Below are 12462 nucleotides of genomic sequence, written 5' to 3'. Positions count from 1 at the left end.
TTGGTAAAGTGAGGATAATGATGCTCTGACCCGAATGGATTAAGACATAAAAAATATTGACCAATTATGTTCACAAAATGAGAGCTTGCTGGATGTTACTTGTTGGCATTTTCATTACTGTTATGCTGCTTGAATTGGCTTAGAGAAAATGAAATACAGCAGCTTATTGTCCCTACGAGGGTCTAAGCAATGACAGGAAAGGTCACAAGGAAAATGAAGACACACCCGAGACTTGGTTGCTTCATCAATAAAATGGATCTTTTCTCAGGATGCCTTTCCTCTTCTCACATCCAGAGCTCTTGTTCATACAGTGTGCAAAGCCCTAAGCCCTTACTCATTCCTTTCGTATCACAATATTAGTATTAAGACAATATAAAACTCCTGCCCAGCAGGCAACTAAAGTAAGAAATACCAATACCCTAAAATAATCTTTTGAAAGATGTTTCTGAAAGATGTTTTCTAGGCAAAATTTATATCAACAAAGAATTGGTGGGGGGGAATGGCTGTATTTTAAAAGCCTTTTAAAAATCAGCTGCAGGAGGCCAGTGCTATGGGCTGCTTTAGTGTTCAGCTTCGATTCTAGGAACTCTTGGTTGAATACAGGCAGAGGAGGGAGGAGGAGAGAGGGCAGCAGGGGCAAGAGGAACAACATGCAGCTTGTATATTGTGCGTGGTCGTTATTTTAAGGAACTTTATTCTGACCAATTTTATTCAAGGAATAAATCAACAAATACCCAGAAGCATTCTGCCCCATTTTCTTATTTCTAGTACAGACCCAATAAAAACAATGAAGATATGTTGTTTCCAGTAATAATGGCTACCTCTGTCTTCCCAGAGTTGTTGTTGAATATAAGCCACTCTGGGTTTGCAAAGTTCTCTGGCTCAGCTACTTTAGATACATGAAATTGATGCTGTACACTTTGCCCTGGGTCGGGAGGTGAACAGAGTACATGAGGAGAGATGTAAGAAGTATTTTATGGATCTGCTATAAATACTTTACGAAGGAATCTGAGAAACTGAAGACTCAAACCCCCAACCCAGGCAGCAGTCAGATGGCTGGTCTTGCATCTGTCAAGGGGCATGTCTGGTCTGGTCTTTAGTGACAGATATGAGGGAACCTGCCACTTTCTTAGCAAGGACTTCCTGGCTGCTGGCAAGGTTTGCCAGATCTCCCTTGCTTTGTTAATGTTCTTGTTAGTCACAGTTGATTGGGCTCACATGGTTTCCTACCCTTGTTTTAGAGTCTTTGTTAACTTCTATACGTCTTTTTTTTCTATTTCTTATCTTTCAATCTTCCTTTCTTTAATTGTTGCCCTGAATGGGTGAGATTAACCATTGATTCAGCTTCAGACTAACAACAACAGCCAAAAGCGACTACTTCCTCAAGGGGTAGATGGAGAACATTGAACACATGATCTTTTCAAAAAACATCTTCTTAAAAAAATATATAATATGTTTATTATTTCTTTGAGAATTTCATAATGCACACATATTCACATTCACTGTTACTCCTCCCCTAGCTTCTTCCAGATTCACCCCCATGTCCACACTACTTCCCAAAGTCATCCCCCCTCCTTTGTTTAATAACCCACTGAGTCCATTCTGTACTGCTTGGATATAGTGTATGCGCATGGCCATCCACTGAAACAACCTACCAGGGTCCACATCTTTAAAGAAAACATAGTCTTCTTCCCTCAGAAGCCATCAGCTAACCACAGCTCCTCATCTAAAAGTTGAGGTTCATGAGCTTCTTCCCATCCATGCTGGAATGTTGACTGGATTATGCAAGTATTGTGCAGCTGGTGTCATTTGCTCTGAGTTCACTGGTGCAACAGTATATCTGGACTTTTGCCTGGTTTATGCATTCATTTTCCTACCACCCTTATCCCTTTCAACCTCTCAACAATAGGTAGGAGAGAAAGAAGGTTCGAGGGGAAAGTGGGCATTGATATCATTAGACTATTTCCTGCTGATTAGGGGTGTCAAGTTCCTTGAGGCAAGTTTGATCTTCATTGTCAAGATATCTCCAACCAGCAACCAGTAACAAGTAACCAGCAACCAGCAACCACAACCACCATCACCACCACCACCATCATCATCATAGCAGCAGCAGCAGCAACAGCAGCAGCAGCAGGAGCAGCCATACCCCTCAGGGCTCTAGCATTTTTATACCCTCTCAAGACTCCTCAGAATTCCAAACGTCATACAATTGCAGAAACTATCTGCAGCTGGTAAAATCACAGCCCTGCCAAAGCACGAGGTAAATCATAGTCTGCTGCTGTAGGCAATCCAAAACAGCACCATATACCACACAAACATATTAAAAAAAACACACACACACACATTCCCATAGCACTTCTGTGTTTTTAAAGAAACAAAAATGTTCACTACACAGCAATCCTGTCATGTCTAGAAGACACCATTTCAATCTGGATCTTCCAGCCCCTGGCTATAAGGGTTCTATCCCTCTTCCACAGTGGTCCTGAGCCTTGAAGGAAAGAGATGTCTACGGGTGTCCCATTTGAGGCCAAGTACCTTTCCTCTCTATACTTTGACCAGTTATGAATTTCTGTATTAACTGCCATCCATGGCACAAAGAAAGTTCTCTAATGAGAACTGAGTTTATTGCCTATAGGATAAGGAAGCATTCAGTCAAGACTGCCACAACATGTGTGGCAGATCAGGACTCTTTGAGGAGTCACAGGAGCCTGTGGTGCCTAGCTCTCCATTCCACTTTTTCCTTCACAGGGTTGATTTCCATATCCTCTGTGGGGTGATGGACTGTGAAAGGATAGCATGGCTTCTGGTCGAGCACTGGCTAGAGATGGCCAGAGACCCAACAGGTATTCCTTCAAGGGATAGCATGCATTTTGCCATGCTCCCAGACTCCAGGCTCCTGACACAAGGCCAAAGACCTCCATTGATCTGCACCTTTCAAGCATGTAGGACAATGCCCCTACAGCCCCTCCCAAAGAGAGGTTTGTGTCACATAGCACAGGTAGAGGGCATGACCACAGGCTGCAGAGCCTCAAGAGATCTCCATATTAATGAGATACCTAAAGGCCAGAGGGCATAGCCAATTAAGCATTTCTTACCAGACCTTCCTCCTACTTACAAAAGGTATTTAACCTCAGGCCCGCCCTGAGAACATGGGGGTACAGCTTCATCCATTTTCTGCCATGACAATAAACCTTTTAAAACCATAGACTTGTCTTTGGGCCCTGCCTTGGAGAACCGTAGAGGGGGCCTTCAACCAATGAGCCTCTGCCCAATCTTCTGCCAGAGGACTTCTCTACGTTCCAGCCACAAGCAAGCTAGCTGAGCCAGCAATGACCCAGCCAAGTGAGTCGCCTTGACCAAGAGTCTCATCTACCCCACAGGCCATCGCAGGCACCCACAGGACCTCAGACTGAGATCTCCCCACATCCGGAGTGGAGCTCTATGGCTTCCGTAGCCCAGCATCTGCCTGGCCCCACGTGGAGTGAGCTCAGTCAAATCCCCATGCTTCTGCCTCGCTGACCCGTGGCCCTAGCCTCCTGGCACAGCAGACAAACGGGATCCACAACTCAGCCCAATAGGACCCACACCCACACATGAGCTACAGCCCCACAATCCTCTACCAGGAATGTTTCTCAGATGTTATTAGAGGGGAAAACATGGCAGTTACTGGGAGATAAGCAAGGCCAGGGTCAGGGATAAAAAGCATTATATTACTTAGGGGATGCTGACTCTGCCTAAGACATAGGCAGAGGATCCACATGGCGACGATGGAGAGGTAGCAAGAAAAGAATTGATGTCTGTCCAGAAGATGAAACATGTTGATATGTAGCATCAGGATAACACTTCTTCATTCTTCTTTGCACATCATTAAGGTCATTTGTCCCAGTTTAAATATGAAATTTCCCACAAGCTTAATTAAGTGTTAAAGGTGAAGAAGTCTGCTCAAGAACTTTGGAAATGTCATGAGAAACTTGTCTCTCAGGATGGGAGAGGCTAATTAACATTCCTTGGTCAGGAGACACTTGCTCCCCTACAAGGAGGAGGCTGATTAACATTCCTCAGACCACAGGGGAGGGAACCCACCTGTGGGTGGGAAAGGCCCAGAGCACATAGACACATTCTGCAGGACGGACCAACCCTTGCCATCTACAGACAAGGGAGGTCCTTGCCACTTTATTCCCTAAAGACCAATCAGTTTAAAAAGTCACACTGTTCTGCCAATCACATTGTGCCTAATGGCTGCAGCCCTAAAAACTGTATAATGTATAAGAACTGGCCAAAAGGGCTGCCTAGGGTCCTCGCTGCCTCTCCTTCAGGTGCAAGACAACCCCAATGTGTTGGAACAATAAATTCCTCTTGCTTTTTGCATCGAATCCTGGCTCTGTGCAGTTCACTCAGGGGGTCTCTGGTAAGCTAAGGCTCGACAGAGTCTTGCAAAGGGTTGGTCTCCAGTTGGTGGCACTGTTTGGGGAGGTGCTGGAAACTGTAGGGTGCCAGTCCTAGCTGAGAATGTGTCCTTGGGGCTGTCCTTGCCCTGGCCTGAGCCTGGCTACCATGGAATAGGCAGCTTCACCTCTCAATACATTTCAGCCATAATGTTCTACTTTATCACCCAGAAACAACACAATCATCCAACTATGGCCTATGGCCCTGGAATAATGAGCTACATAATCCCTCTGCTTTAAAACACTTTTCTCAGGCATTTGCTCCTGTGATGAAAATATCAACACACTACCATTCTCCCTCAGATCTAAGTAGTTAGGAAGTATTTCTCCATGGACTTTCTGAACACCTGAATAGAATATGTATTAGGTATATTGTTACTAAAAAGCAGGTAATGGGGAAAGTATATTGTCTATAGTTCCTGAGATTGTGTCAAATAATAGTTACTTGTTGAAAATTGTTCAACAGTTCCTAAGGAAGACTAGCATACTCCTAACTGGATGGGTAGGAGAGAGCCAAGAGCTATCATTGATGCAGCCCAGCGTTGTCATAAAAACATAGAAACAGAGTCAACATTCTGAAAAGCCGAGTCCCAACAATTCTCAAGGAAAACAACCACTTCCCAAAAAGAGGTCAAAGAGGTGAATTGTTTATATTTTAGTCCTAGCCCAAAAGTAATAGATAATAAAAGATGGTTAATATTTGAGATCTATAGAGTAACATTATATCCAGTTTGGTTAAGGTTGGTTAAGGTTAAGGTTAAGGTGTTGTATTCTCTGAACAGAAATGACTTGAAAGAAACTGTGATCTGATTAGTGACTTAACAGCCCTGCTTGAAGTAATGTGCTGATAGATAAAGGTAACTTTATTTGGAGTTTTCAAAAGGAAGGGTTGGAAAAAAAAAAGGATTAATTCAGAATATCCAAGGGAAGGAGTGATCCTAGCTCGCTGATACGGATATTGCCATCACTGATCTGATGAGGTTCTGGAAATAGATCAAATTTTTCTGCAGCTTGGATGAAATACTTATCAAGGGTGCATTGGTTGTCAGTGTTTCAGCTTCTCAAATAATCTCCTTTGCCATTGGGAAGGGCAAAATGGTAGACTATAATAACCTGCCTTCAAAACCTGTGCACTGCCCCTGGCAGTGGGCAAAGAGACTTTGTTAGTACTGTTGTTCTTTTATCAGTCAGGGGCAGAGCAGATGGCAGTCCTTTGTTCATCCTAGCTTGATGCCTGGCTTGATGGCCAAAGCTGTCTTATGCCTAGGACTCAAAAATCAAATCAAATCCAGGAAATGCAGCATGGGAGGAGGAAGACAGAGACCTGCAGACCACCATGCCACAATGCCAGCCCTCCAGCACAAGGCATAGGTAGACCATAGACCCCCCACTTGCTGCCCTGCCCGTCAGCACAGTTGGAGAATGTCATCCAGAGGCCAGCTGCGTGGCCAGCCTGCAGCAGGAGCCATCACAATGTGGAAGTAAGGAGTGGTCAGACAGGAGAGAAATAGAAGTGAACGGCTTGAGCATTATGAAGAGATGGAACTGGAGACTTGAGGGTGAAGAGGAGTAGCCTGTTGTGAGTGGCTAGCCCTGCCACTGGGGCCATGATGAGGTCTCAGCCTAAGATGCTGCAGAGGGCTAGCTATGTCTGAGTTCATGGCTACACAACCACAGGGGTTGGTATCAATGTCCATATTACCACTCATATTACCACTAGAGAACATGGAGGTATCCCTGATCAGGATGTTCACATGAGACCGGGGCTGTGCAGAACTGGCCCTGCCCCTCACTGGATGCACCTCTCTGGAGAACAGGCCCTTGCTCAGGCAGCACAGTGGAGCTGGCCCTGTGGCAGGGGTGTGGATGAGGAGGCCCAAAGAGTGTGAGTGTGGGAGAGCTGACCTGACCACTCATCTGCCATGAGGTGGCCCCAACTCCCCACCTTGCCACATCCAACAGCTGGGAAAACTGCCCACAGGGTCCTGAGCGTGGGAGAGCTAGTCCTGCCCCCTCACCAGCTGCAGCACTCAGGAGAGCTGGCCCTGCCAGCAGGAATAATGTCTTCCCCCTCCTTTGCTCCTCAGTACCTGCAGCAGTCTGGAGGGCTCTCCACCTGGCCTGAGCAGTGGAGCTGGGCCTGGTGGTGGGGCTCAGGTGAGCGTAATCCAGGGAGAACTGGCCCTGCCTCTGCCATGAGGTGACCTGGGTGAAGGAGTGGTAGATGACCTCCACCACCTCATCCCTTGCCACCTGAGGCAGTCAGGAGAGCTAACTTGAAGGTCATGAGAGTGGGCAAGCTTTCTCTGCCCCTCACTGGCTGCAGCACTTGGGAAAGTGGGCCCTGCAGTACACCTTGACAACACAGTAGTCCTGGCCCTGGTTGAAGGGATACGGGTGAGCCAGCCACTGGTGAAAGCATGGGAAAGCTGGCCTTCTCACTCGTTAGGCATGAGGTGGTGTGGCTGCCAGGGTGATGCCTTCTGCCTCCTCACCTTGCCATCTGCAGTAGCTGGGAGAGCTGGAGTCATGGGAGTAGGAGAGCTAGCCCTTCTCTCTCTGGCTGTAGTACTCAGAAGAGAGGGTCCTGCACCTTGCTTGGGGAACACAGTAGAGACGGCACTGATGATGGTGAAGGCATGGGTAAACCAGCCCTGAGGTTGTGAGAGCAGGAGAGCTGCCTCAGTCTCTCAGAGGCTGTAGCATTTGGGAGAGTGGGCCCTGTGCCTTGCCTGGGCAGCACAGTAGATCTGGCTCTAGAGGAGTGGGTGCAGGTGACCCTGCCACCCGCCTATGGTAGCATTGGGTGGCCTAGCAAGAGCAGTGCTAGAGACTTGCCCTGGTAGGCAGATAGGAGAGAGCCAGCCAGCAGGCTGAGCAGCTCAGCTACCGCCCAGGTCCAGATTCAGGACTCTGAATTGGCCCACCCCAAAAATCTATCTGTGAATGCTTGAGACTCATGAAAGGGTCACTCTTGCTGTTCCAAAGCTGCAGGATCTCCATGACACAGGGCAGCAACAGGATAACCAGGAGTCTCAACGAGGATCCAATATTGATGGTGTCACAGAAGTCAAAGATCTCGAACCAGACCAATGACTCATTGCAATGAACATTTGCTTGTGAAGATGTGTGGCCAGAGGGACATACTGTGGGACACTGCAGCTTCCATGATGAGATGTTTTCTATGCTTTGTTTTTGTTGTTGTTTGTGTGTGTGTTTTATTTTGCAAGGGAGGTTGCAAGAGCGAAGGACAGATATGAGGGGATGGGGGGATGAGCGGGACTGGGGTGCACAATGTGAATCTCACAAGGAATCAATAAGAAGTAAAACAAATGAAAAAAAAAAAAAACAAAAATCAAACAACAACAACAAAAAGCCAGCCTATGCACTGATGACTTGACTGTAGCAATTCAAAGCTGTATGCATCCCTGAGAGGGAGAAATATGAGAACCAATTAAAATGTGAGAAATAAACTGTCTTGAACTCCAGCCTAGGAAGCATTCAACATCACTCAGACGCTTTGTTCTTTAGAATTTGGTCTCTACAACTAGCTCAAACCAAGACAGTAGGATGATTATTCAAGTTGGGAAGGAGTCCCAAAGCGCTTGCACACACAGGAACCATCGCGGCATTTGACCACTGCGATTCATTTCAAATCCCTGTGCTGTTGTTTCTCCACTGGTTTCTCCACTGGTAAGACAGAAGCAACATTAGCATCTGCCTTATAAAGTGAGAATGACTGTAAGGAACTTAACACGATACAGGACATACAGCTAAGTGATTAATAAATGTCAATTTTGCTGGTTATTAATTCTTCCCCGGACCCTTTGACCTCCAATGAAGGTACAGGAAGCATCCTGACTCTGCAGGACAGTATTAGTTGTCGTCTTTGACGGGAGGCATAGATTGATCGTTCCCATTATATAAGCAAGCTAACCTCCATGTGGTCTTTTTGGCCTTCCATGAACCAGAGCACTGTTCCCGCCTGGCCTGGGGATTCAGAGAGTGCACATTCTTCTTTAGTAAATCTTGTTATTTTTGCCCACTGGAGGAAGTAGACTGGTGAGGTGCCTCCAGGCTGTGACTTCTCAGATTCAACGCAGAGGTGAAAAGACACATGAAGCCCAGGGGTCCTGCAGAAATCGGAGGGATAAATCTCAGCTGATGCCTCCAGGAGACAGCCAGGAGCCTTTGAATAGACTCTTTCAGATTCCTTCTGTGACTCCATCAAAGCAGAGCCTCTTTGGGAGTCTGACCTGAACCCATCTCATAAATGGGTATCTGATGTCATAAAAAGGAAGCCCCATCTTGATTTCACCCCTAATTACTGAACTATCATGAATGAATACTGTAATAATGTTCTAGAATTTAGTAAATAGTCTATAAAGATCTCATCCTACATTAAATCAAATTAACCATTTACTCAGTGGAGCCCATGAAAAGTCAATGCTTCCTGATTTGGAATAAACTTTCAGACAGCTGATAAACAAGTTTATAACTGTGTCGGGTCTCTGAGATATTGATTAATCTCCTGTAGTATAAGTGCACATGATATACCAAGAATATCTCAGAAAGTTGAATGATGAGAGCTTCTGACTTTGGACTCAAGGATGCATCGAATTCGCACCAGAAATCCAAACTAGAACTTGTTTCTCCCAGATAGGAACCTGGCGTCAGGAAGTGCTCCTCCAAACACAAGACATCCGAGGGCTTCAGATGTCCCAATCCAGTTCTCTAACCAAAGAAATGTAAAAGAACTTCGCTTTGGGATACATAACCTTAGGAAACCCAGGACCACGAGGGAGTGTCACCGGCTTGCATGTGTGTCCTGGAACTGACTCTTCCTAAAGGAAATATACCTTTTGTATGAAATGAACTCATTTGTAGACAGTTACGTAGCACATGGAAATTACTATTACTGGTCAGGCATCTTTGTTAACACAGACGGCAAGAGGAGATGTTGTAGATTCTTATGACATCACACTTTCAGCCTACTTTGGGCTAAACATTTGGGCGTTTCATACACACACTGTTATTTAAGGAAATCTGAGGACTTATGGTGCACATATTTTTTTTTTTCAGGTAAAATTTACCTTTTCCAAACGAGTGGCAATGCATCCAACTTCTCCTTATTTGTTGGCCCAAAAGAATGCCACCCAAGGTAGCAGGCAGGGAGACAAAGAGAAGAGCTTGCATGTTTGCAGCACAAAAGTCTGGCAGGAAAAGCAGGCAGGCGATTGTCCTCACGGTGCTGAGACGATGCTGGTAACCACATTGCTTTCTTTTCTTCTTGGAAAATGGTCTCAAAGGAGTCCAGGACACAAGGTGAAGTGCTGCTAGCTAAGTATAAAGTACACACTCACTGCAGCCGAGAGTGCCATTGAGTTACATCTGTCCTGGAATTCCTTTTCCTTTCCTTTTCCTCCGAGGACCCCATGTGGCCTCTTCCTCAATGCCCCCATCCCTGCTCCTTCTTAAAAATGTTGCCTATTCATTGTGAGGCTCCAACCCAAGGAAAATAGACAGAAGTGAAGAGGTGGGGGTAGGGGATACAGGGACCCAGAGGGGAGCTGCTTTAGAGCAGGGAGGAAGGGAGAGAGGCACCCTCCCACACAATGCATGGATACTTAAGAGCAGGCTGGCTGGAGGACTATTTTTATTTTTTTTTAATCACATTAGGTCTGAGAATTCATCTCTACTCACTGGACTGTGCAAAATTAGCTGACAAGTTAGAGAAAATTTTTTAAAAATTATGTTTCCCTGAGAATATGAAGCGAGTGTGGGCTGTAGGACTATAAACCACAGTAGTTAATGAAGGGGACTTTTTTGGTAGTACGAGACCCTAGCTGGCTAAGGAGGACAGTTTGGTACCTCTGACACAGTCTGCGAAGCTAAATTACCTCGTTTTGATTGCAGCTTCACACAATGTGAGCTTTCAGCCCACGAAGAGCCATAGCAAAGACTTGGGGACCATTTTGTCTTTTATTCATTCTCTAAGCCCCGCCCCTCCCCTACCCCACTCCTTGATTCCCTCCATGTGGTTTTGAATAGCTAGCATGTGCCTACAATATGTCTGTACTAGAGTTATTATGTCCCTGTTACCAAAAGCACCTGGCAGCCTCCCCAGTGCCCCATGGAGATGGGCTTAACTCTGACTGAAAAGCATCCACTTGTATTTTTTTTTTTCTGATAACTTTAACAAGAACAGTCTGGTATTAGAGATGTCTAACAAGTGATTTTTAATAAGACGTTTTCAAATGGAAAGAAAACAGAGCCTCTAGTGATTTGCTGGGTTTTGAAATTAGTTTCCTCCTCCTTCCAGCTGTCCTGTCCCTGGGTTTCTAGCATCAGCAGGTGAAGTTGTCCTGTTCTGATGAACCAGTGTAGGTGGAATCTTTAATTGATTATAGACTTTGTGGCCTAGCAACCGCCTATGTCAGGTAAAGGGAAGAAACCAGCAATCAATACAGAAAAGTGTAAGGACTGACAGGTGCTTTGTGTGACTAGAAACTCTGTCCTTCTTTAGAGAACTCAGTCAGTTTCTTCTTCTAGATAGAAAAGGGCCTAACTGCAGTATTTTGTCTGAAAGAAAACAAACCCTAATAAAGTCACTGAAACAACAGTCACTAGCTCCTGGGCAACAGAAGCTCCAGGTAACCTAAAACGGATGCAGAACTATTTTGCTTAGGAGTTAGGGGCCACATGCAAAGGACTCCAGCCACTGGCTTGATGTGGGTGCAGAATGTTGATTCCCATCCAGAAGAGGTTGAGAACCTGTAGGTACTTCGTTCTCATCTTGGTCAGACAAGACTCTTCCCTAAACACTGTGAGCCATGATTCCATGAGAAATTTTGCTTTGTTTTGTTTTTCAAGACAGGGTTTCTCTGTGTAGCCCTGGCTGTCCTGGAACTCACTCTGTAGACCAGGCTAGCCTCGAATTCAGAAATCCGCCTGCCTCTGCCTCCCAAGTGCTGGGATTAAAGGCGTGCGCCACCACCGCCTGGCTTTCATGAGAAATTCTTAAGAAATGTGTCTAGGGAGGAAAACATCAGTCATGTTTAGTTTCCGTGTGGATGAGTCTTACAAAACAGTCTCGTGTAAATGAAGACAAAGCTAGAACCAGACTGAAACAAGAGTTCAAGCTGAGAGTGTCTGAAGCTATGGAAGTAAACCATAGGGTAAGGAGCCATAGATGGTCAAGGGCTGACACTTTACCTCTACGGAAGCTGAAGCAGGTGATAGCCTTCAGGGGCAGTTCCTGGATCATGGTGTTGCAAGGACAAAAACGTGTTTCTGATCTACCACTCACCGTACTTTCTCCTGCAATATGATCACCATCTGGTTACTGATATAGTTCTTTGGTAAAGAACTAAGAGTTTGGGTCCTTGTTAAAAGGAAGTATGGGTCTTGAGAGAGTTTCCCAGGTGACGTCTTAGTCTGACTGTGAGTGGCAGTTACACAATGTGGCCATCGTGGTCATTCATCGGGCTGTGCACTGATGGCTGAACATTTCTATATGTATAATATAGTTCAATTATAAAGTTAAAAATAAGGAGTCGGTGAAAAGGCTCAGCAGCTAAGAGTATCTATTACTTTTGCAGAGGACCGAGGTTCAGTTCCCAGCTCCCACAAAGATGGTAACAGCCATCTACAACTCAGTTCCAGAAGATCCAGTGCCCTCTTCTGGGCTCTGCAGGTACTACACACATTTGAGCACAGATATACATGCAGGAAAACACCCATACACATAAAATAATTTTTTAAATAAATCTTTTTTTAAGTTATAAAAGAAATACAATGATTGACACCAGTTACATATTTCTTTTAACTGACCCACTTTTGATCAATGATTTATTATAGGAAACTGAATAAATAAATCATAAGAATTGCTGATTATACTTTGTTTTTAATGACAGTCTTTGGAGCTTTGTGTATTTTCAACCAAGAAATAATTCTTTTCATTCCTGCAGGTGGAGACAAAGCTGTATCATTCAATCCTAGGCCCTTTGTTAAGAAA

The 12462-nt window shown here is 45.2% G+C and overlaps 1 non-coding gene across 1 annotated transcript; it reads left to right on the top strand.

The window, feature by feature from the left end:
- Positions 1-5579: 5579 nt before the first annotated feature.
- LOC114618038 lies at positions 5580-5721 on the top strand. The gene has a single exon (XR_003710904.1). It is a non-coding gene; the product is annotated as a small nucleolar RNA SNORA48 (small nucleolar RNA).
- Positions 5722-12462: the final 6741 nt, after the last annotated feature.

This window comes from Grammomys surdaster, unplaced genomic scaffold (assembly GCF_004785775.1).
Source record: "Grammomys surdaster isolate TR1022 unplaced genomic scaffold, NIH_TR_1.0 139, whole genome shotgun sequence".
Classification (NCBI taxonomy): domain Eukaryota; kingdom Metazoa; phylum Chordata; class Mammalia; order Rodentia; family Muridae; genus Grammomys; species Grammomys surdaster.
This window is presented reverse-complemented; position numbering and strand designations above follow the sequence as displayed.